Source organism: Podarcis melisellensis, assembly GCF_964234715.1.
Source record: "Podarcis melisellensis genome assembly, chromosome: 12".
Lineage (NCBI taxonomy): Eukaryota > Metazoa > Chordata > Lepidosauria > Squamata > Lacertidae > Podarcis > Podarcis melisellensis.
The window spans coordinates 22,707,622-22,732,770 of NC_138544.1; the positions used below are offsets into that span (position 1 = coordinate 22,707,622).

The 25,149-nt window shown below is 41.9% G+C and overlaps 1 protein-coding gene and 1 long non-coding RNA gene across 7 annotated transcripts in view; one reads left to right on the forward strand and one right to left on the reverse strand.

Moving 5' to 3' along the window:
- PLCL2 (phospholipase C like 2) overlaps positions 1-25,149 on the reverse strand; it is a 129,559-nt gene that overhangs the window by 90,604 nt on the left and 13,806 nt on the right. The window contains exon 1 of one of the 5 annotated variants that reach the window (XM_081883151.1): positions 3,146-3,188. The exons of the other annotated variants lie outside the window; for them this stretch is intronic. The gene's annotated coding sequence lies outside the window, so the exon portion shown is untranslated. Of the gene's footprint in view, positions 1-3,145; positions 3,189-25,149 lie in introns of those variants that run through there. 5 annotated transcript variants of the gene reach the window in all.
- On the forward strand, positions 1,542-7,621 carry LOC309353871. Of its 2 annotated transcripts, XR_014162099.1 has the most exons (4): positions 1,542-1,632; positions 3,336-3,442; positions 3,572-3,646; positions 7,289-7,621. It is a non-coding gene; the product is annotated as an uncharacterized lncRNA (long non-coding RNA). The 2 variants fall into 2 exon arrangements; XR_014162100.1 differs by lacking the exon at positions 3,336-3,442.

Genomic DNA, 25,149 nt, shown 5'->3' on the forward strand with positions numbered 1-25,149 from the left:
ATCATCCCCAGCCAGCATGGCGAATGGTCAGGGATGGGAGTTCTAGTCCACAACATCTGGCGGCAACTAGATTGGCTACCCTTAAAATACTTCAATTTCTCACTGACTCCACATCCTTAAAATAACAGTTTCTATTAAGTGTTACTGGGTTAACACTTAGTCTTGTTTTAAGAATTCCCAATGGGAACAAATTTATGCCTAATGCAAATGGTGACAAAAAGTGGTTCAGGCTTCTGTAAGTGTCCTGTTTCCCTATCCTCAGTTATATTAATACAGGGGTCGGCAACCTAAGGCCCATGGGCCGGTAGAGGCTCACGAGGCTTGTCTAACCAGCCCATGGCGCCCCCTGCCACCCGCTCTTACCGGCACGGGGACTGACCTCCGGGTTGATGGCACCTGTGCGCATGCGCACGGGTGCTCCTCCAACCCGGATGTGCACCAGAAATAGCATGTGCACATGTGTGTGGGACGGAGAAGCGCCCATGAGCATGTGCACACACTATTTCCAGCACACTTCCAGGTCGCAGGAGTGCGGGAAATAGCGTGTGCATGCGCACGGGCGCTCCTCTGACCTGGAAGAGCTCGCGTGTGCACACGTTCTGGCCCATCTTCCAAGGACAAAGCGTCAACCGGCCCATCCTCTGCTAAGGTTGCTGACCTCTGTATTAATACCTTCAGCTTGGGTGGAGGAAGAGGACTTCAGTCATGAACATGTCACAAGGGGAAAGGGTTCAATATGCCCTTTCCCTGTTGCTATCCTCAATAAATTCACAGCCCTACTCAATAGCTGCTTTGAAGCTTTAGAAAAGGCATTCAAGGATCTAAACCCAGATCTCCTGCCTAATGGGAAATCTGGCACTCACACAATAGGAAGGAGACTAGTTAGACCAGTCTCCTGAAGCGCCAAAGTCCAGCATCAATCATATTGGCCTTATCTGCGCATCAGGGTACACTATTGTTAATTGCTCTTTTTCGGTCTGTTCTGCTCCACTCCACTACCAGTGAGAGCAAATAAACTACATTCACTGTGGGTTCTCAGCAAGCTATGCTCTGTAGCTAAGATTATTTCTTAGCGTACTGATGATGGCATATTGGAGCAAAATGTGCTACATTCCCTGGTTCATGGAACATGAAGCCAGGGGTTGTTGTCTTACGCCCAGTCCTCGGCATTTCCTCCCATATCCTCCTGACAAAGTATTTACCTTGTACAATGTGAAAGGTTCTGGGCGTGGGAGCTTCCTTTGGAATAGTGGAGAAGAGTGAAGAAGAATTTCCAGTTACCTAGCAACTGTTTATCCAGTGTGTTCTAGTTGTTATGCAAATGGAATGCCACTTAAGAATTACTGTAAATTAAATGGCATTTTTAATTATTCTCATTATTAACCACAACAGAAATGGGGGCGGGGGGGGGGGAGAGGTGTCTTTTCAAGTAATCTAAACTTAAGAAATCTAAGGAGGAGAAGAAAAAGTACCTTAGATGTCGGACAAGGGGCACCAAGTGCTACCAGTTACACAACTTCAAGCACTTACCTTGCAAAGAGCTGAAGTTGATGATAAAATGATGGGCTTTTCTAAACAAAATTCAGTCCTTAGAAAGCTTGCCTGTTGGCAGAGGGAAGAGTCTGACAACAGGTAACTTGGAGGATCGTGATGGGGCCAAATCTCCATCCAGAATGCTACCTCGTGCAGGACAGCAAGGGTGTTTGCCGCCAAAGTGGTTATCATTTTGGCAGCAGTCTTTCTTGTCATTAGGAGGTTTCGAGGTGTGCAGAGGAAGGCAATGATAAAGGGTCTGGAAACCAAGCCTTATGAGGAATAGTTGAAGGAATTGGGTATGTTTAGCCTGGGTATCAGGAGACTGAGAGGAGCTATGATAGCCATTGGAACTTCCTGCTCCGATTGTCTGAAATCAAATTGGTAATCCAATGGAAGAAAATCAAGGTGGATGTGCTTAGAGAGAATAACAACAAGAAGAAGACATAGATAGAATTTAATTGTTGGATCTTGAAAGACTGACATTTCCCTTTGTTTGTAAAACAAAAAGTGCAATAGGATCTGCCTAGTCGCTAATCAAAATTTTAGAACAGTGTCTAAATATCTGTAAAGTCCCTGTGGACTAAATGAATGACTAGTTATCTAATATCAGAAAGCCTGGTTCAAGTGACATTGGCCACTCAACAACTAAAACTTCTTTCTCAAATACATTTGAGTTGCATGTTCTTCCTTAGTCAAATTGTTGTCATAAAATGTGTCAACAGTTGTGTGTTTTTTTAATATTCCCAAACTTCTTGCTTTTTTCAGAGGCAGACAGAAAAACCTATTGCGTTTTGAGAGTGGAGGAAAATACAGCAACTGCCTACTTCTGCCAGGAAGTACGGAGGAGTAGCAAATAATGGAAAATTAATTAATCACATGTTTGTATCTTATACTCAGAAACACAAAATTGGCTTTTAGCATGTCAGACCATTGATCGTAGCTCAGAACCTTTTGCATGAAAAACATGAACTCTAACCACTCCTCCAATTTTATCAAAATAATTCTTCTTATTCCTGCTGCTCTAATAATGGTATACTTAGTTACATACACATCAAGTAAGTCAAAAATAATTTTAAAATAATTATTACCATTTATTGCCAACCTTTTACCCACAAGGTCCCAGAGTGGCTTGCAACAATCAAAACATAGTATTAAAAATTAGTCTTCCTGCTGCTAAGAGTAATACTATTTTATTTCTTGCTTTCAGAAAGGGCATTCTATTACCCTCTGAGCGGATCATGTTCTGATCACAAAGTATTTCTGCAACTCAACAATAGTGGTGATGAAAAATATGCCCTCACTCCTCTACACAGAAGCTATTATATTTCAAAAGCAACTCAGTTCTCATGTTTACAGACTATCTTGACCAAAGACCACAGCACAAGTATTGTGTTGTTGCAGACTGAATGCCATTTGTTTCCACAAAAACAAGCCCTCACCTTTTCCTCCCTGTTTCTAAATAAGAAAGATTTGAAACTCACAGGATTTGACATAGCAAGCTTTGCTATGATACCTTAGCCATTTTGCAAGACAGGTGAGGTTCCCCTTTATGAACCATCATCAATAACCTGGACCGCACTGTGCTGTGCCAGAACCAATCCAAACCTACCTTAAATGAAATGTCAGACTGCCTTTCTTCTGCTGCTCAGAGTGTTTTCTGCTAAGCTTTCTCTTTCTCTTTCTTCCTCTTGCCAGTCCTCTCCCCACCCCCAGGTTGCTAGGCAACCAAATGATATGGCTGTGCATGCATGTCCAGCAATAACGAACACTGTGTGATAATTTTTTATTTGATTTCTCAGATGGAAAACAGGGGAATATCCTGGCAAAGTTTCACCTCCTAATGAGTAAGTTTCAGAAAGTTTAAGCTTCCAAATACACACCAACCAAGCCACAGAACTTTTAGATGGTGGGACACCTAAAATTACCAGTCTACTGTTATATAACCTTCACTGTTGTATTGAATGTTCCATGGACATTTTTGTGCTTATAACTGCATGACAAACTCTCACCTGCTGAAATTTCTTCTTCTACACAGCTATTAAAGTTGCAGATACCCTGGTTTCTATTGGATCTGGGCACACTCTCTCCTTGACCTTTTGTATCTGGGGAGGTAACCTTTTAAATACTAATAGGCAACATCCAGTCCAGCCAAGCTTGGGCATTTGTAAGACTGCAACCCTATGCATGCTTGTTTGGAAATAGGCCCAAGTTAAACACAGTGAGATTTACTTCCAAATAGGCAAGCACAGGATTAAGCTAAGCAACCCATTTGTTTTAATGGCAGAGGTGCAAAGCACTAGCCTGAGCAATTACTATGTTTTACAAAGGTTCCTTCCCATTGCCTCCAAGTGTCCCTATTTTCCAGGGACTGTCCTGGAATTATGAAAGTCATCCTTGCTTCTGATTTGATCCCATAATGTCCCTATATTTCCTGCCAGTGCCGAGCTCGGGGAGGTGGTTGAGCTAGCGTTTGTCCCAAGGAGTAGCTGCATGAAGCTATGAAGGGGAACCTCATTGCATCTATAATCAATAATATTGTGGCCGTTTCGATGCCAAACTGGTGTCATGTCATTTTTGCTACTTCTGCATCCCAGTGGCCCCCAGCCCACTACACATGGGCCTGCAAAGTTGTGTGGCTGTGTGCATGTCTCTGTGGGGGGGGATGGGGGGTGGAAGGATGTGTGTACTTGAGTGTGAGCCTGCACATGCAAATCTTTGGGACCCTAACCAACTGCCCCTCCCTCTATTCAACACCCCCAAATGGCTTAACCCTAATTCTACAACAGGAAATGTAAATCTACATTTTGTGTTGTACACTGGAATCTGCAGTGGATATATAATTTGTAGTGCAAACGTTAAAATTGTAAGGTAATCTTGTCTTTTATTGGCTTGCAAAACGTCAGGATTATATTTCACAGTGTGGTGATAAAGAATTCTGTGACATTACACACACACACACACACACACACACACACACACACAAAGTTCCTCTGCTCCTTTCCTCAGCAATTGAGAAATCACTTCATCTCTGTGATGAAATTTCTCCCTCTTCCACCCCCATCCCAGACAACCAATCTGTTAAAGTGGATGGCTACAGTGCCCTCCTTTGACCTAACAATGACTTAACAGATTGAGGGCTTTTTTATTTTATCAGGCTCCTCCACTAGGGGCTAGGTTATATTCAGAAAGATCTGTTTGCAGCTCTGACCCTATGTAATCTCTCTAAATATTTGTAGACTATATATCTGACAGTCCACTGTTAAGGCCAAATGGCTTTTCCCATTAATACAAATTATTACATTTAAAATAAACAGGAGACAGCTAATCCAGCATCTGATTTCTCTATTCATATGAACCTATGAAATGGCCACACTGAATCAGACCATGATCTTTCCAACGCAGTATTGTCTTTCAAGCAAGTGTCTTTCCAAGCTGTGATGAGACTTGGAATGCACATCTCACATCACTAAGCTACATTCATGAACTGGATACTTTGCTTTGTTAATGGTGTTTCACAGGCCAACCTGGGTCTTTGGCTTAATAATAACAATAGAGAGCTCCATCTGGCAGCAGGAGGAAACTTATGGCGGGGGGGGGGGAGTGAAATGAAATCTCAAACCTCTTAAGTTCCCACTCTCCAATTCTCAAACATAGTGCAGTTCTACAGCTCGGAACACATGGATTCCTAGACAATAATGTATCAACATTAACATTTTGGCTGGTACGGTAGATCCTTACCCAAACGTGATATTGCTTGCAACACCATGCAGTTGGCAGTAATACACAAAAGGGTCAAGTCAAGTTAAGTCATAGAGAATCATGTACCAGCAGGCAGCGTTCCCCCTATGTCCCTCTGCTAATAATGTGTTACTACACTGGAGCTGTAGAACAAAGATGCAAAGCATCTTCCAATGAGAAAATTCTTTAAAAATCATTTTTTGTAGAGGTTCACAAGCTGGTGAAGGCATAGCTTGTGTACCTTTTCACTGATAGCACAAAAATGTATTATGTGTGGAAATTGTGTATTAACGTAACTGTACCTCACCAAAAACATGACATTCATGCAACCAAATTCCATATAGCTATCGCAGTCCTGATCAATCGTCCTATAATCTCCCAAGAATTTGGAGAATTTAAGAAAAGCTCTGCTGGGTCAGTGATCCACCCAGTCCAGCACAGAATCCAGTTCTCATAGTGGCCAACCAGATGGGCCAGCCATGGGAAACCTGCAAGCAGGACCTTGGCACAACAGTGCTCTTCTCACCTGCAATTCCCAGCTACTTGTATTCAGAAGCATACAACCAGTAAAGGTAGAGCGTAACCATTGTTGCTAGTAACCACTGTTTGGAGAACAGAAAATTGCTGTGGTCAACGGTCCCTGGCTTCTCTTGCATATGCTAGATCTTTGCATAGAAATGGCAGGCACAGATTTTGTGTATTTCAATAGAAGGGACACAAGATACCATCCTAGATCTGACTATTTGTCCCCTTATCCTAGTACAGCCTACTCTGGCTGGCAGTGGCTCCAGAGTCTCATTTGTCTTCCCCATCAGTTTTTAACTGGAAATGCCAGGGATATTCTGGGATCTTTGTGTACAAAGCAGACATTCTACCACTAAGCTATGCTCCCTCCACCCCTACTGGAACTGCCAGTGATAAAGCTGGGATCTTTTCATTCCACTGCCTGAGAATACCTGAGACTTCTTTTGTTTATTGCCCAACTTCCTCAATCAATTAAAAGTTCCAGGGGAAGTACTACCCAAGTATGGTTTCTTTTGGAAGTGAAACCACTGGAGACCTGGTACATGGTAGTAATATTTCCTTTATTTACAAATATACAAAGAGAGTTTTCACTAAAATAAGAAAAGAAGCAAGGCATCACATCTGCTATTCCATATCAAATTCCCAGCTATAAGTTGGCTCCATCTATACACCTCTTCTGAAAATGATAAACTTATCTCTCTTTCCCCTACACTTTTCTCTCACTTACACACACACACCGTTCCTTTTTCTTGTAGAGAAATATGTTTCACCTTCTTCAGACTCTGATGGCTGTCTCATTCAAAACACTCAAAAGAGGTCTGGCTGTCAGGATACTTTTTCCTAATCTGTTTTTTTTTTAATTGATTAGAGTAGCAATTTACCTAACAAAACAAGAAAGAGGTTCATTGCATCTTCATGAGTAAGTAATATATTATGGCATCAGCTTTCCTGGATTACAGTCCACACCATCAGATGCATGAAGTGTTATCCTGAGTTACAGATGGAGGCGGGATTGTAAACAGTGGGAACTGTAATACAGAAAATGCAGACAGCGACAATTACTTAATTAACAATGGTCACATTGGTAAATCAATTAACAGATGTAATGTGATAAAAATACTTTCTCCTAGTTCAGTTTTTGAGTGAAGCAGTTGATGAACTGTAATTGAGCAGTTTCACAATGCAACCTCCCACTGAAGTTCTTTTGTTGGCTTAGCCATTAATAATAGCCTTACCCTCCATGAATTTATCTAATCCTCACTACATCATGTGGGGGCAAATTCCATAGTTTAGCTATGTGCTGTGTCAAGAAGCACTTATTTTCATTTGTCTGGAATCTTCCAACGTTCAGCTTCATTGGATGCTGGAAGATACATTTTCACTCTTTTGCAACCACTCAGTCGCTTATTTCCATTTAAGAGTTAGGAAGCAGAAGAGAGTCGGAAAGGAAATCGTGCCCTAACCCTATGATGCTTTTTTCCTTTTATAGGACAAATTCAAGGGCAGGAAGTTGGTTGTTGATGGCTCTTACTCATAATAGCCAAAGATGGAACCATAATATTCAAAGGAAGCATACTTCTTACCTCAAGATACCAGGGACCAGCAGCAGAGGGTGGGCTATCAGCATTGTATTCCATTCGTGGGGTTTTCAAATAGACTTTGAGAAATGCAATGTAGAAATAGATGGACTGTGGTCTACGTCTCCCCACAGGTAGGGAGGATTTCCTAACTATGCAGAACATTTACTCTAGACTTGTACTTTAAAAAAAAAAAATCACAGGGCACTGAGGTTCTAGCTAAATATATACACAAAAGGAGACCATGTATGCTTGAAGTGTGACATTTTTTCTGATCACCACTGCTAACCAAGCAAAACTGAGACACAGAAGTGAATTGCAATCAAATGAAGAGCTGCTTAGATTATTATGAGGAAGCAGTCTGGTAGACCACTCCTGCACATGTGATTGCAGGTCTATTTTTTGATGGCATCAATCAAATATTATTGTGAACTTCCAGCTGGGCTTCACACAATCATTAATGGCAGAGTTGAGTCAATAAGGTCATGAAAAAAACTCTTGTTGTGAAATGCGGTTATTCCTAAGCAAATATTTGGGTGGTGGACATCTAACGTTTGAAGGCTATATTTATTGCTTTTGCATTCTGCATAGGGCAAACAGGTTAGTCTCTACCTAAAAGAATGGGCACAGATCTGACAGCAGAAATGGCAATATATTCAGAGACTAATAGGGTTTTCAACTTCCCAGCTTATTCTGCTACTCACTTTAAAGTGTCTGTACAAAGGGACTTCAAAGGGAGACTGCACTGCGAAAGTGCTCAATTACAATTCATTAAGAGGTTCATTGCTGTTATCTGTGAACTGAATAGGGTAAAAGGGTTTTTGTTACACCACCAGTGTTAATTGGCTTACTAATCCCAGTATATCTGCATTAGCAACAATAGCTGTTTTGTGAATGACCACTGTTAATCACATAATTATGGAAATTTACCTACCAAACCACCTAATATAACTTGCACCTTTGTTAATATAAAAAAATACGCAGTTTGTCTTTATTCTTGTTTCCTACCTACCAAGGAATCTGTGTGTTTCACCTAAGGTTGGAGAGAGATTTGGGTAACAGCAGCTTCTTCCATTTCCAGAGATGGGAAAAGTTGTGTATTCCACCTTCCCAAAAGGCTTTGGTGTAGCCAAAGACCTGCAAAGCACCTATAGCACATCATTTGAATGTCTGCTACATTCCCCCCTCTTAAGACTATTACAAGATAAAGACTCATGGCTTTGCCACCAGCTAATTCCCCCACCCCCCTTCTCTCCCCATTTGCTTGGTTTATCATCTAGCCTGATGAAGCATTCTGGAAAACTCAAAAGCTTGCACACCGTTTTGTTGCATTTACGCTTGTTCCCTTTCCCTGTGAACTCGCTATTTATAATCCCCTCCACCGACTAGATAACTGTGGCAGTGCAGGTATAGTATAGTGGCTAGAGTACTGGACTAGGACTGGGGAGACCCAGATTCAAATCCCTACTCAGCCATGAACTCACTAGGTTACCTTGGGCCAGTCATGCTCTGTTGGCTTAACTTCACATGGTTGTTGTGAGGATAAAAATGGGGAAGGCGAGAACTGTGTGTGCCAACCTTGAGCTGCTTGGAGGAAAGGCAGCATAAAAATGTAAACAAACACACAGTGCATCAGATGAAGTGAACTGCAGACCTTGAAAACTCATGTTACAATAAATGTGTCTTTAAGATGCCAGAATAACTGTTTTTGCTGCAACAAATTAAGACAGTTACCCTCTGCAAATGACTGTTTCCTGTTTTTTAAAATGCTTCAGCACTAAGGATGTATATTTTTAGTGCACTTGGGACATAGAAGCCAAAGATGTCCCAACACAGAAAGCTTTTAACCTGCACAGTAGAAATGAATACAGAGTCCACCTGTGAGTCGGACATGTGTGTTACAACCCACATATGTAAAGGTGCAATGCAGGCCAGCAGATAACCTGACACATGGACAAGCTTATGTGGGGCAATGTGGTCTTTTTGTTACCCAGCTCCCAATCTCTATAGGGCTTTCATCATCAAGCCCATTGCTTTGAGTTCAGAAATGGAATGGCAGCCAGTGCAGCTGTTTTAAAACCAGGGAGCTAGTTTCCATTGCCTGGTCCCAATTTGTAGCCCAGCAGTTACACCATTTTGGAGTAACAACAGCTTCCAAGCATTCTTCAAAGGTAGTCCCGCCTATAGCAGAGTTGCAGCAATCTGATCTGAAGGTTACCAGATACTTATGACCAGGCTGCTTCTGTCCAGGAGGGGTCGCATTTGGAACACCAGCACCATCTCGTGGAATCTGCTGTATGCTGCGGGTGCCACTTGGGCCTCTGGTATTGTAAGTGAAATATTAACTGCTGTTTGCCCCATAAAACACAGCTATTGTGCTTCCTGTTACTTGCTGGGGACAGTGGTTATGCAAATGTTGCAGAACCCTATTGGATAGTGCCTATGACATCACTGGCAGGCATGTCATTAATCCCTCCTTTGTCCTATTCACACAATCTTGAACTGCTTGTTTATTTTAACTTCTCCACTTCCTCAAACTCTATGCAGCTGCATATGGTACTAAAAACAGAGCTTCCCTCTTGAGTTAGGCTACCCTGTGTGGTGCAGTTAATTCCACTTTATGAGGGTAGAGGTCACATGGCAAGCAGGTGCCATGAGGAGGACATAGAAGGTTGTGTCTGGCTGGAAGTTGGCAACCCTACAGTGTAAGGATTTTTGTATTTAGAAAACAGTAGCCGAGTCAGTCTTGAGGGTGTTGCTTTTCAATTTCTTGCACTTAAGCAAAAAATGATGGAGATCATGCCACACAGCAGGTTGTCAAATCCTTTAACACACCACCTGAGGCCTCAGAAGACAAGTCTTCAATACATCCTTGCTGCCAGAACTATAGCTGATCTTTAGAAATCCGGCAACCATCTACCACATTTATCACTTTTTATTCTCTTTCCTATATAGATGAGATAAAATTTGTAAGAAATGTTCAAGCAGTTGGTAGAGATAAGCAACAGGAAAATTTATTGAGCTAAGTGATGGCCTAAGCATCTTTTCAGTGCTGGAACACACATTTCTCTTCAGTGTGTGTGTGTGTGTGTGTATTTAAAGAAAGCCACATCTGTACAGATATTCCCCTGGCAATAGCCTATGCTCTGTTTACCTTCCCCATGTTACCTGTGCTCTGGATATTGTACTGCTATCTTTGAAATAGTGTTTGGCTGTCAATGACTATGATAAAAGACATTGGGTGATAATCAATGTAAGTTTTACTCAGAGCAGACCCATTGAAATTCATGAGCATGACTAAATTTCAATGGGTCTACTCTTATTAAAATTTAATTGAATACCATCCTCAACAAATGCATTTGGAACAAAAATAAATCCTTCAAGTAGCACCTTAGAGACCAACTAAGTTTGTTTCTGGTATGAGCTTCCATGCACACTTCTTCAGATACACTGAAACAGAAGTGAGAGGGTGGGGAGGGGTATTACTCAGAAGGGTGGTGGGAATGGGTGACTGGCTGATAGGTGTGGTAAACTTGTTGACCACTGTTAATGACTGCAATTGGTCTTACAGGAAAACGCAAGGGGTGAGATGGCTAAAAATAGCTTTATCATGTATAATGAGAAAAGAATCCAATGTCTCTACTCAGACCAGGTCTCTCCAAGGTTTTAAGTTTGGTAATAAGTTGCAATTCAGCAACTTTTCTTTCCAGTCTATTTCTGAAATTCTTTTGTAAGAAGACAGCTACTTTGAGATCTTGTATAGAATGTCCTGGGAGACTGAAGTGTTCTCCTACTGGTTTCTCTGTCTTGTGATTCCTGATATCAGATTTCTGTCCATTTATCCTTTGGCGTAGAGTTTGGCCTGTTTGTCCAATATAGAGGGCTGAAGGGCAATGTTGGCATTTGTTGGAATACAGAATGTTAGAAGATGAGCAATTAAATAGTCCTGAGATGGTATGTTTGATATTGTTGGGGCCAGTAATGGTGTTGTCCAGGTGTATGTGGCAGCAAAGTTGGCATCTGGGTTTATTGCAAGCTCTGGTACCAGTGTCCATGTTAAGTCTGATTGTTGTATTATTGTGGGTGAGGAGTTGTTTAAGATTGGGTGGCTGTCTGTAGGCAATGAAAGGTCTTCCTCCCAGAGCTTGAGAAAGAGAACTGTCATTGTCTAGGAAAGGTTGTAGATCTCTGATGATGTGTTGAACTGTTTTAACTTGGGAGCTGTATATGATTACTAGTGGTGTTCTGTTATTTCCTTTTTTGGGTCTGTCTTGCAGCAAGTTCTCTCTGGGTATCAGTCTGGCTCTGTTGATCTGTTGTTTAACTTCATCAGGTGGATATTTTAGTTCTTAAAAGGTTTGCTGTAGATCTCTTAGGTGAGAGTCTCTGTCTGTAGAGTTGGAACAGATGCGGCTGTAACATAGGGCCTGACTATATACAATGGATTGTTTGGTATGTTTGGGATGGTAACTAGAAGCATGTAGAGGAAGGCACGCTTGGCAAATCCACACTGTGATCAACTCCCGCCCAGGAACAAATGTCCCCCCTGTGGAAGGACATGCAGGTCCAGAATTGGCCTCCACAGTCACTTACGGACTCATGGTTAAAACCGTGTTTATGGAAGACAATCTTGCTCGGCTATGAGTGATCATCAAAGAAGAAGAAGAAAGACAAGATACAGACTAATGGCTTTGCCACCAGCTAACTCCCCCACCCCCTTCTCTCCCCATTTGCTTGGTTTATCATCTAGCCTGATGAAGCATTCCGGAGAACTCAAAAGCTTGTTCCCTTTCCCTGTGAACTTGCTATTTATAACCCCCTCCACCAACTATATAACTGTGGCAGGGTAGTGTAGTAGCTATGTGATCTGAATATACAGATATACATCTGTTTCATATGAGCTATAACAGAAAAAGATAATTTGCCTAATTTAGCAGGTTTTGGTCATTCCTATTGTTAAATAATTAGGGGTCAGAATCTCTTACTGCAAATCATCCAGCCACCTAGGAGATCAAGATCTGTCCTCTGCTGTCCTAGGCAAAGCACCAAGAACAGTGTAGTGAGCGCTGTAATTGAGAGACACATTCCTACAGGAAATGGAAGGGATAGGGATGGGATTATAGAGATGATCCCTGGAAGAACAAAGGCTCTGAACATCAGGGAGGAAGGTGAATGCTCCATAATGACTGCGTGGCGAGGCCCAGGCCAAAGCCCACAGGAGAACCGGCCCAGATCCGACAAAGGGGACAAATGGAGGTCACTCTCCCAGCCACTCCTCGGTTTAAATGGCAAGTGGCCACGCCCCCCAGCTAATCTGATGGTTAGCTCCCGGAAAAGGGGAGCTGTCCTCCCAGAACCTGTCTGAAAAGACTGCCACAGGGCAAGGAACTGTATGGTAAAGACTCACATTAGGGTGATATGCTGGGAACATCTAATCTTCGGAACATTTATCATAAATGACAGTTGGGCTAATGTTTTTACGTGTTTGTTGTTGCTTCTAGTCGGGAGGAAAAGGGAGATGCAGTGATTGCTGGCATTTACAGACACTTCATTAATTTAGAGGTTATCTCTAGCGAAAGAGCCAGTCGCAAGAGGAGCTCCAATGTAAGTTGTTCGTATATCTATCGGGCAATGAAATATTATATTAGCTTCTTCATGTGAGTAAACCCCTAAGCACAACATTTCAGCACAGGCAGGAATTCTTGTTTTCTACATATACAACCACATTTGCAGGTCCACCCACCCATGAGGCAAGGTGAGGAGAGTAAAGTGCCAGCCTATAGCCCAGCATCTTGGAGTCTTAAGTGTGTAAATACTTCCCCAGTTATTTTACTCATATTAGTCTAATTGAAATCAATTAGGTGAATCACTACAAGAAAAACAGCTCCTACAGCTATCTATCCGCTGGATTAAGCTCTCAGGTACATTCTAATAAAAGCCGCTGACTATATGAGTCACCAGTAGGAGCACTAAAAGGTTTGATATGGAAAATAGTAAGAAGGTGGGGTAGAGTGGTCTGCCTCTTTTGGGAATACCTGAATGCATGGCAGGGTAGAAATTCATGCATAGAGCCAGTTAGAACCTGCCATAAGCAGAGAATGTCTCTAGCCTTTCTACTGCAATTAGGAAGTTTTCAGGCATGTCTTATTTGCTCTTTCACTATTACAGGTGGGGAAGCTCTGGTCCGTTGGCCAGATTTGACATGTCAGGCTTCTTCATTTGACCCACAAGGCTGCTTTCCCCAAAGCATGCCTACCTGCTTAACACCCAATTTTCTAAAAAATTTCTAGATTTTTTTCCTAAAAAATCTACTACAGATGTAAAAGGTCCCTTGCTGGAGATGTTCACCTGAAGAAGCTAGCATTTCTGAACCATTCACCATGCAGATGAGAGATACGGGAAATCTAAATTTCTGAGCAAAAGGTCCCATGGCTGAAGGCAGCTGAACCTTCCCTTCCCTTCCCTTGCCACTCTGTCCTTTACTTCCCAATCTGGCTCCCAATATTGCAGCCAGGCTAGGGGTTGATAGTTGCACAGAAGAGGGACTTTTAACCAGTGCAGACAGCACCATCTGTCTATTAGGGATACTGAAATCTCATCCTTGTTTGCATGTGGTCCCCCTAGGGAGCATCCTCAGAGCAGGAGCCCTGACTCTCTCCACCTATGAACTGGAGCTAGACAGGCAACAGTTTTCAAATGAGGGGAGGCTTTGTCAACTCTAGTTTCTTTTAATGGGGGAGCTGGGTGTGTGTGCAGTCTTCTGGAGACCATAGCAGTGCAGCCAACCTGATATCAACCAACATCAAGCTGTATATAAAGCAACCCTTTACATCTTAAATGATGTTCTGGATAGAGAGGAGGATGTTGCAGCACCACCAATGGAGGGGCAAGAAGCAGCTGTGTTGCCACCAATGAAGGAAGAGCAGTGACAAAAACATAATGTTTCACAATCAACAGCTGCCTATGCCCCATGGTGCCGCTGGGTCTTTAATCTTTATTTTATGATTTGTTTCTTCCATTCTATGCCCTTTGGACCCTGCAAACTCATTTATAGAAAATCAGTACAATCAAAATGAAAAAACAAACATTAGGAGCAAATAAAGCAAAGCACATGCAGGATTCTGGCCAAATCACACCCATTCCATTTAGCTGGGAAGCTTAGCTTACTCATGAATGCCACTTTACATTATTTCACTGTAATAGCAGGGAAAGGGGGAAATGCAAGAATTAACTGGGAGTGAGAGAGCCCACAGGGAGATAAATTCACCAAATGAAATGTGGTTTTTGTACCCACATTGGTCACTGTTGTGTACAGTGTTGAGAACAAGTGCCAAGGGCTGTGTCAAGGCATTGCTTTGTCTCTTGACTGTGTTGGCAATGAAGCCACTGGACTGGAAGTCACTGAATTTGGCTTTTCCTAATTTTTCTTCTCAGATTATCAAATCTTGATGTTTTGAGTCAGAAGTATGTCAGACTCTAGGAAAGGATAGAGCAGGTTGACTGACCAAGAAGTGAACTAACTTTTGAATGGAGGCCTACATTGTTTCCAGCATCTGTGTGGCCAACATTACAATAATCTACATTATTTATTATTTAATCAATCAACCTGTATACTGAACATACACACTGTTCCCAGTGATGCATTTATAATCTGTGTTCATGTTATCCAAAATACATGCCACCTGTACTGTGTTTGCAGAATTCATCATGCGAAAGGCGGGGCTAGATGAATCCGAAGCCAGAATTAAGATTGCCAGAAGAAATATCAACAACCTCAGATATGCAGATGACACAGCCTTGATGGCAGAAAGTGAGGAGGAATTAAAGAACCTTTTATTGAGGGTGAAAGAGGAGAGCGCAAAATATGGTCTGAAGCTCAACATAAAAAAAACGAAGATCATGGCCACTGGTCCCATCACCTCCTGGCAAATAGAAGGGGAAGAAATGGAGGCAGTAAGAGATTTTACTTGCTTGGGCTCCATGATCACTGCAGATGGTGACAGCAGTCACGAAATTAAAAGTCGCCTGCTTCTTGGGAGAAAAGCAATGACAAACCTAGACAGCATCTTAAAAAGTAGAGACATCACCTTGCCGACATCACCAAAGGTCCGTATAGTAAAAGCTATGGTTTTCCCAGTAGTGATGTATGGAAGTGAGAGCTGGACCATAAAGAAGGCTGACTGCCGAAGAATTGATGCTTTTGAATTATGGTGCTGGAGGAGACTCTTGAGAGTCCCATGGACTGCAAGAAAATCAAATGTATCCATTCTTAAGGAAATTAGCCCTGAGTGCTCACTGGAAGGACAGACTGTGAAGCTGAGGCTTCAGTACTTTGGCCACCTCATGAGAAGAGAAGACTCCTTGGAAAAGACCCTGATGTTGGGAAAGATGGAGGGCACAAGGAGAAGGGGACGACAGAGGACGAGATGGTTGGATGGTGTTCTCGAAGCTACCAGCATGAGTTTGACCAAACTGTGGGAGGCAGTGGAGGACAGAAGTGCCTGGCATGCTCTGGTCCATGGGGTCACGAAAAGTCGGACATGACTAAATGACTAAACAACAACAACAACAAAGTACTGTGTTATACTACTGTCTGATGTATTGTTTCTCAACCCAGCCTCCCACTGATTAAAGTCCTTAAGCCTTTCCTAATTCATGTCTAGCCAAGGTGTGAACACCTTTGCATAGGGTAAATACATCCCCGTCTATGACCCCTGGTGTGTATACAAAAAGAAATGAACTGATGCCCTGCTGATGTGAACAGCTGTTGAAAGGGGGGGCAAATTCCCTGCACTGGTAACATGAACATCCCTCTTTAGGCAAAATACGGGTCACATAGAAACTATAATTATAGGCTTGATCAGGACTACGGGTTCATGACAAGGAACTGTTGGAAGATGGAGGAACATACTAACAGCTATCCAGTAAATAACTTATGTTTCAGCATAATGGAAATGTTGATTACCATGCCAATGATAGACATTAGGTGCATCACTCACTGTTGCCACCAATTGTGTTAACTTGATACATCCCACAGAAAGACAATTCCTAATTTCAGAGGGCAGTGTGCAATGTGAAGGGGGAGTCTATGTTTCTGCATTCTTTTAAGATTAGATAAAAACAGCTTTGTTTCACTATTCTGCAGCACCCCTCTTAAAATATTATTTAAAGCAGAGAAGTGACATACACAAACCTAACATACCAAGTACCCACATTTTGAGATGTAAGATTAAGTGGAATGCAGATTCCTATCTCAAGTTATGGTTTTGAAAAATAAGCCTCATCATGGGAATTTGTTTCTGCCTAGCTCTTTAATTTGCTTGCTTTCTGCTGAAATATGCAAACTGGGTATGGGAATTGTTCGTGAAACTGATCTAGTGTTCCATGCGGGATCTTTTATCATTGGACAGTAGAACTACAATCTCTCAACCACCCAAAGTAAATCCTAAAGAGGTTAAAAGTGCAGAGGCTATTGGGGAAGGATCATAGCTCAGTGGTTGTGCATTGGCTTTGCATGAAGAAAATTTCAGCTCCAAACCGGGCATTCAGAAGATATCAGCTTCAATCCCTGGCATTCTAGGTGAGGCTGAAATCCTGAAGAGCAACTGCCAGTCAGTGTAGGCAATACTGTGCTAGATGGACCAATGGTCCGCTTAGGTATAAGGCAGCTTCCTGTGTGAATCAAATTGTTTAGTACCTGTTAGAATCTTGCCATGTTCATGCTTATACAGCCCTGTCTCTAGGGGGTGTAGGGCTGGGGCAAATAACACTATGTACCCACTTCCATTGCTCCCACATCCTCCTATCTGCACTGTCCTTCTGATGGTAGTGGCAGTGGCAGTTCCTTCCCACCTACTATTCATTGCTTTAGCAGCAACTTTGCTGGTGAGGTCCTCTATTTCCACATCCTCCCTCCCAGGCTCCCCCTAGGAAGGGGTGGTTTGAGAGAGCCTTGTCAAATGAGAGGGAGGCAACAGGGCTGCCAGCCATGGCCACCAGTACCAGCCACAGTGTGCCCTACAGAACAGGGTCCAAGGCTTATTCACTTCCCTGAAGATAGCCCTAGGCCTCTGTATCCAAAATGACCCATTGAGAAGAGTAAGGAATCAGCAAACTGCCATTAACCCCCAAGAACACAATATATATATATACTGGGGGGAAATAACTACCCCCAACTCCCATATCAACTTGTGCTGAGTCAAATGACTTCCCCCAAAGAATCCTTGGAACTGCAGTTTGTTAAGTGTACTGGAAATCGTACCTCTGTGAGGAGTAAGCTACACTTCCCAGGATTCTCTGGGGTAAGTAATGTGCTTTAAATATATGGTGTGTATGAAGCACTGAGAGAGAGAAAACTGACAACTGAATATGAGGGAAGGATAGAATTTAGAAGGTGGAACAGGAGGACACACACATACACATACACATACACACACACACACACACACACACATACACACACACACTGCAGGGAGAACCATTGCCTGGATGTCACTACCTGGTTCATACTGAAAAACTATGTCCCAAGGGACAGAAATGAGAGCCACCCACACCTATCAATGGAGAAACCCAATATTTTAATGCAGCTGGAGGTAGACACCCTTGTTCCCAACTCCTCCTCCCCCTGAGGTTTCCAACTTTTTCTAACTCAGTTTTTATTTAGTATGATTTAAAACAAAAACAATCTTGCCAATCCAAATTCCAGACAACACAGTTAACGGTCCTCAAATAGCAGGTTGGAAGGGGCTGTTGCTTGGATAGACTTGGAAGCTGCTTAGAAGTAGTTTATGATGGTCCTGCAGTATAGTACATGAAGGCTTGCAAGAACCCTGCCATGTTGTCCAGAGGTATTGGAACCTATTTATTGCAGGTTGGGCTGAAGTTGAGAGAAGTTGGGTTTACAACAACCCTGCAGGGTTATCTACTGTGTTTATCCCCACCATTGTAGGCTGCTGAGAGAGTAGTATACAACAACCCTGCAATGTCTTCTTCTATACCTTTACCTCATGTTGGAGTGCTGTGTTGAGGGTAGCTTACAGATGCCCAGCAACATGGTCCACTTAAATTGCTACTTCAGACACACTTCCTGGCCAAATCAAGCACTTAATTGCATGGGATAGCCTCTTGAGCAGAGACTCCTTCCTCTGATGCTAAATTTTGTTTTCTCAACATCCTCATCTAAAGGCTGAGTTAACTGATACAGACATGCTCTACTGCTCAGTTCTGCTCAGGTAATGGACACAGTCCTGCTCTACACATATCTGCAATGGTGGTATCTAAAACTCTTGCTTATGTGACCTGGAGGCAACCTCAGCAGCCTCCTTTGGATTATGTCCATACCTTTTATGGTAAATGGAATCAGAATTACTGCACAAATAAAGGTCATAAAGATCAGTGGCAAACCTTCTAAATTAGCTGGAGATCAAAGTAATGAGCTCATAAATGATGTCATAAGTCATAAAAGATCACAAAACAACTCCAGAGCTACAAATATGCTATAAACATAACAAGCTCACACTCACAATGCACTCTAGTCTGAGCACACTTCTTGCCTACAAGGCACTATACTGTAGTAAGAAAGCACATTCACACAGAGGTAACGGCAACCTGTTGCTCAAAGTGACATAAAATCTGTCCTAATCTGAATGTTTAAAGTATTAAAACTTTATACTTCTTACATGCATGTTATAGAATATCAACTACACAGGTCTGTTCCTTTAAAAAAAAAAAAATCAAGAAAGGTAAAAGTAAAGATAAAAGGACCCCTGGACAGTTAAGTCCAGTCAAAGGTGACTATGGGGTGCGATACTCATATCACTTTTAGGCCAAGAGAGCCGGTGTTTGTCCACAGACAGTTTTCTGGGTCTTGTGGCCAGCATGACTAAACCACTTCTGGTGCAACGGAACACCGTGACGGAAACCAGAGCACACAGGAACGCCATTTACCTTCCCACCACAGAGGTACCTATTTATCTACTTGCACTGACATACTTTCAAACTACTAGGCTGGTAGAAACTGGGACAGAGTAACGGGAGCTCACCCCATAACACGAATTTGAACCACTGACTGGCAACCCCAAGAGGCTCAGTGGTTTAGACCACAGCATCACCCACATCAGTTTTAGGAATCAAGAAAACACAGTTGTCAAATCTGGTGGATGACATCATTTGCGCATTACTTCAGGAGAGGGAAGACTTCAAGCTTTTCAGATCAAATTTGTCTTTTTTTTTTCTATAACGCCAAGATCTACTAGAGCCATGGACAAAAGACATGCAGTTAGAATTAAAGAATACAGTGTCTCTGAGCCTAGGAATTTGTTGTTGGTACCATAAATGAATTGAACACAGAGTATTTTCACATTAAAGTCCACTTCTCATGAATTTTCTCCATTTCAGCTTCCCAATTTGGATAGGAAAATTTTGTTGTCACTACCATCAAGTAAGGAGGCGCCAGAAACACTTGCTGTCTACTGCACATCACTCATGGCTACACCAGTTGATCTTGATCTATTTTCTCCCACACATCCCTGCTCTATACAACAGGCGAACTTGTAAACATGGATGGTATGAGAGCAGATTAAAACAGCAACCTTGAACTTACTGTAGAAACAGCCTGGCAATTACTCATTTTCCCCATCCCATGACCTTTTTCATTCATGCATCCAGCTGCAGAAAGGATAAAATGTTAAGAGCCCTGAAAGATACCCAACACCATCCACTGTATCATTCTGACACTGAAGTGATCCTCTCGAGACCAATTATTCTGTCATCAGAGCCAGTTGCATATGACAGAACAGCAAGCTGAGTTGGTCCAATGAGTTCAGCCCCTTATCTTGCAGCCCTCAGTGTGCTATTGGCAATGAATCAGTAATACACGTTAAAGACCAGTAACAGTCGTGGGGGAGCTGAAGAGTTAAATTCCAGGAAATGGTTTTTTGTTTTCATCACAGTAGCTGAAGACTGGCATGTTTATGGGGAAGGAGTCTCTTAACATTCTGCTTAAAATAGAAACCATTTCAACGAGGGGGTTTAGCTCTTTAGTTACTATTTCCGCTTATGAATCTATTTTGAGGAACCCAGTAATCTGAAACTCCATGTGGGGGAATGCACTGATATAAGAGAAGGCAGCAAGGCTGGGGGTTAAATGAGTTTTAGATCATGCTAGTAGCAGCAGCAACTGCTTCATTTCTTCCCTTGCTAGCCCCTGAGAGGGGCACCTGCTCAAAAAAGGGGGCGACTCCTTGTGCAGTTTTTCAAGGAGAATTTCTTTTGATGGAGTAAAAAAAGCCTGTCTGATGTTTGCTGGCTCTGGCTGTGTTACAGGGCCCAAGGTCGGGGCAGCTAGTAAGGAACTGAAAGAGGCCTCGGGTTGATTTGAACAGTCCAAAACAGGAATTGGAAAGAAAACTGTGCTGAGCTGGAGCCCAGCATTAGAAAACAGATCTCGCAGAGCTTTCAGCTAGAAAAATGGATGCACCTGGGGTTAGTTAACCAGGTAGAAAGAAAGAGTGCCTCTCAGCAAGGTGAACTCCATATGGTAGCTTGAATTATGTAGGGCAGATGTTGGATTAGTGAGATCACCTTTATAAAGAAAACACCACCCTAAAACTCTATAAACTCCATGAGCTGAGGGGGAAGGAAATGACTGCCCATTGAGGTGGGGGGGGGGGGAGGACACATGATTAAAATTAAAATCTTGAACAAGAGCAGAGCTAAAGAATTTGTTTTCAATATCTGTACAGGTTTCTTTCTACACTGAAATCCATGCCTGGGAAAGTGCATCCCTGCAAGGGAAAGTGTGGTGTAGTGGTTAAGTGCGGTAGACTCGTAATCTGGTGAACCGGGTTCGCGTCTCCACTCCTCCATATGCAGCTGCTGGGTGACCTTGGCCAGTCACACTTCTTTGAAGTCTCTTAGCCTCACTCACCTCACAGAGTGTTTGTTGTGGGGGGAGGAAGGGAAAGGAGAATGTTAGCCGCTTTGAGACTCCTTAGGGTAGTGATAAAGCGGGATATCAAATCCAAACTCTTCTTCTTCATTTTAGCAGCCTAATATAAAGTACGAGAAGAAAAAAAGCCTTGGTGGCAATACTGTTAAAGACCTGGGAGTTAAAACTCTTGCTTATAACCAGTGCTTTTTCCGGGGGTGGGGGGGCATGAAGGGTACGCATACCGCTAAACATTTTGTGAATCTAAGTTTGGCCTCATTGAGGGGCAATATTTCAATATGTGTAGGAAAATGAGAATACCCCTAAACATTTTTAAAGAAAAAAAGCACTGTTCCTAGCTAAGGGAGGAAGATAGCCTCAAGACATATCACCTCTTGTAGATCTGTAACTGGTTAAGAAACAGGGAGAACACAGAAGGAATAATAGACAGTTCTCCCAATGGAGGGATATAGAAAATGGAGACAGTCCCCAAAGATTGGTATCGGGACCTGTGCTTTTTAACTTGTTCACAAATTAACTAGAGTTAGGAGTAAGCAGTGAGGTAACCGAGTTTGCTGATGATACCAAATTGTTCATGATGGTTAAAATCAAAATGGATTGTGAAGAGCTCCCCAAGGATCTCTGAAGAACTGAGCAGTAAAGTGGCAAATGCAATTCAATGTAAGCAAGTGCAATGTGATGCAAATTAGAACAAAACCCCTGCTTAATTACACATATATACTAATGAGGTCTGAACTGGTGGGGACTGATCAGAAATGAGATCTTGAGGTTGTAGTGGATAGATTGATGAAGATGTTGACCTAGCACTGAGCAGTTGTGAAGAAGGCAAATGCCATACTAGAGATCAATAGGAAAGAGGTTGAAAATAAAATTGCCAACGTCACAATGGTGGTGCAACTATTTTTGAAATCGTGTATACAGTTCTGGTCACTTCATTTCAAAAACTATATTGCAGAGCTTCAGGAAAGAGCCACCAAAATGATTAAGCGGATGGAGCAACTCCTGTCTGAGGAAAGGTTACAACATTTCGGCCTTTTTAGTTTAGACAAATGGCATGTAAGAGGAGACATTATAGAGGTGTATGAAATATTATGCATGCTGTGGAGAATGTGGCTAGAGAAATATTATTATCCCTCTTACATAAGATTAGAACTTGGGGACATTCAATGAAGCTGAATGTTGTGAAATTCGGGACAGATAAAAGAAAGTACTTCTTCACAATGCAAAAATAAAATATAGAATTCATTCCTACAAGCCTTACTTTACCTGGTACCTGTTTGTACTATGCACCAGAACTAGACTGCCACAGATTTATAGACAATTTTTGAAAAATTAGAAATTGTTGTGCAGAAGGATTAATTACAAGTAGGTCAGGTGTGTTGTCTGGCAGTGATTATAATGATGAAACTGCAGGATGCTTTTGGAAGAGTCCACATAATATTTTTTTCATACGCTTCCAATGATGTCCAGTTTAATGTCTGCTTCGGGGATGAACTCCAACCCTAATGACATTTGTCTCATTCAATTGCTTTTCAAAACTAAAGTTCAAATGCAACGGGAAATTCACCTCATCAATGGGAAACTGGTTGAACTGCCTTTTTCATAAAACAAAAAAACTTAACTTACGGTCATACAAAAGGAATATATGGCCCCAAGGAAAAGTAATAAGAGTACATGCCCTTTATAAAGCAAACAATAAGTCACCAGCTGTGGAAAATTCAAATTTGCTTCTAAAATAAACCTTTTGATACTGACTGGTATGGCGGAAACTAAAGTTAATCATCAAAAAGGAAAAAAAGAGCCAGCGTAAGATGCAATGGGAATCTGATGGCAAGAAAACATTTATTTACCGTGCATTGATGATGAATGAGGGCTACTAAATCAGTAAGACTCATGTCATACGATGGGGTGAGGAGTAGAGATGCCACTAATGAGAGAAATCTGAGTTTTACAGCTATCTAAATGAATGAGTCAGAGATTGGGGAAGAAGAGCACAAAGGTGTGGGGGGTGTTTGTTTTTTGAGGGAACTGATACTGCTTTACAGACCACTGCAAGCTGTCTGGGTACTTGCCTGCTCCCCTATGCTCAATGTCTGTTTGTAAATAAAAAGAAATCCACTGTAGCAAAATAAAAATGTCCTGAGTCTCCAGTGCTCTGTCCTTGCAAAGAAATAGATTCATATACTGGCAGCCCCTAGCATTTTTAAAAATGTATTGTTGTATAAAAACAATACAATATGGATAACCTGCAATCCTGTATGTTTATTATAGATAGATATAATTGTGTAATATTAATAGATATTCATATCAATCAAACAAACACATATTTTCCTATTTCTGTTCAATATCATCCTTTAATCATCATATTTGTAATCACTCAGCAAAGTGTGGTGCTGTATGTAGCAAAACAATACAAAGATAAATACTAAGAGAACTAGTTTGCAAGCAAACCGATGGTGGGGCTATTATGACAAAAAATGATAGATTCAATTTTAACCTGGTATTAGTGTTTGGTAGATGCAATGGGGAATATGTTCTGTGGCTCAATATGACACAAGGCTCATTCATACATACATATTTATCACTTGCTATCTTTCAGCCAATGTGTGAACTATGAACTACAGAAAAATATTATTTGACTTGACAATGGTGACTAAGACATGATGGCAGACTTGCACATACAGTGGTACCTCGGGTTACAGACGCTTCAGGTTACAAACTCCGCTAACCCAGAAATAGTACCTTGGGTTAAGAACTTTACATCAGGATGAGAACAGAAATTGTGTGGTGGTGGCATAGCAGCAGTAGGAGGCCCCATTAGCTAAAGTGGTACCTCAGGTTAAGAACAGTTTCAGGTTAAGAACGGACCTCCAGAACGAATTAAGTTTCAACCCGAGGTACCACTGTATAAGTTACTGCTTGACACTAGAGTCAGCAAATTTATAAACCTGCACATGCACAAACCTGTCTATTGCTCTGCTTGCATGCTCAGAGGATGCTTCAACAATCAGAGCTAAGGCTGCCGTCTTACTCCCACTTACCTGAGAGTAAGCGCTATTAAATTCAGTAGGACTTATGAGCAGACATGGTTAGGATTGCTCTATAAGGTTGCCATCCTATGCACAATACCTTAGGTGTAGGTCCCATTGTATGTAGATGGATTAATTCAAAGTAAATCTTCATAATTTATTCTGAGTAAATTTTGGAATAACATTTTAAATAACAATTCTCACCAAATACATGTGTTCAGCCCAGAATAAATCTTATTTCAACCAGTAGGTAGGGTATAACTGCCAGTGGTACTTTCTTAGATTTGTGCTTGGTTGTATGTTTTGAAAACCAGAAAGGCTTCCAATGCATTAATAGACTTGTGTGCGAATAGACCAGTGAGAATATATGAATTGGGGCTATGCAGGGTTCCATCCTAAATCTGCTCTTCACCATTTAATATTTTTATATGCTACTGGGAGAAAATTACACTGAATATAAGAAGATAGCACAATGGTAATGAAGAACTAGATAAATGTTTTGGCATTGGCCGCATTAGACTTTTTAATCTATATGTTGATTAGATGGCACAGCTGGATGGCACTGTGAGGATGCAACAGAGGAAGCAAAGTATTCCTTCTTTGCTGACTTTGCCGCCACTGAGTAGGCTTGATAATGAGCATTCAATAGTGTTCAACTGTATTCATCTGGAGTTTTCACTGTCCTAAGCTCTGATGTATATCAAGAAACCAAGCAGGCTCTACAAAACAGAGGAGGGCTCTCATTGGCAATTGTCAACGACTTGGCCCATTTACATTTCCCACAAATCAGCCAGAA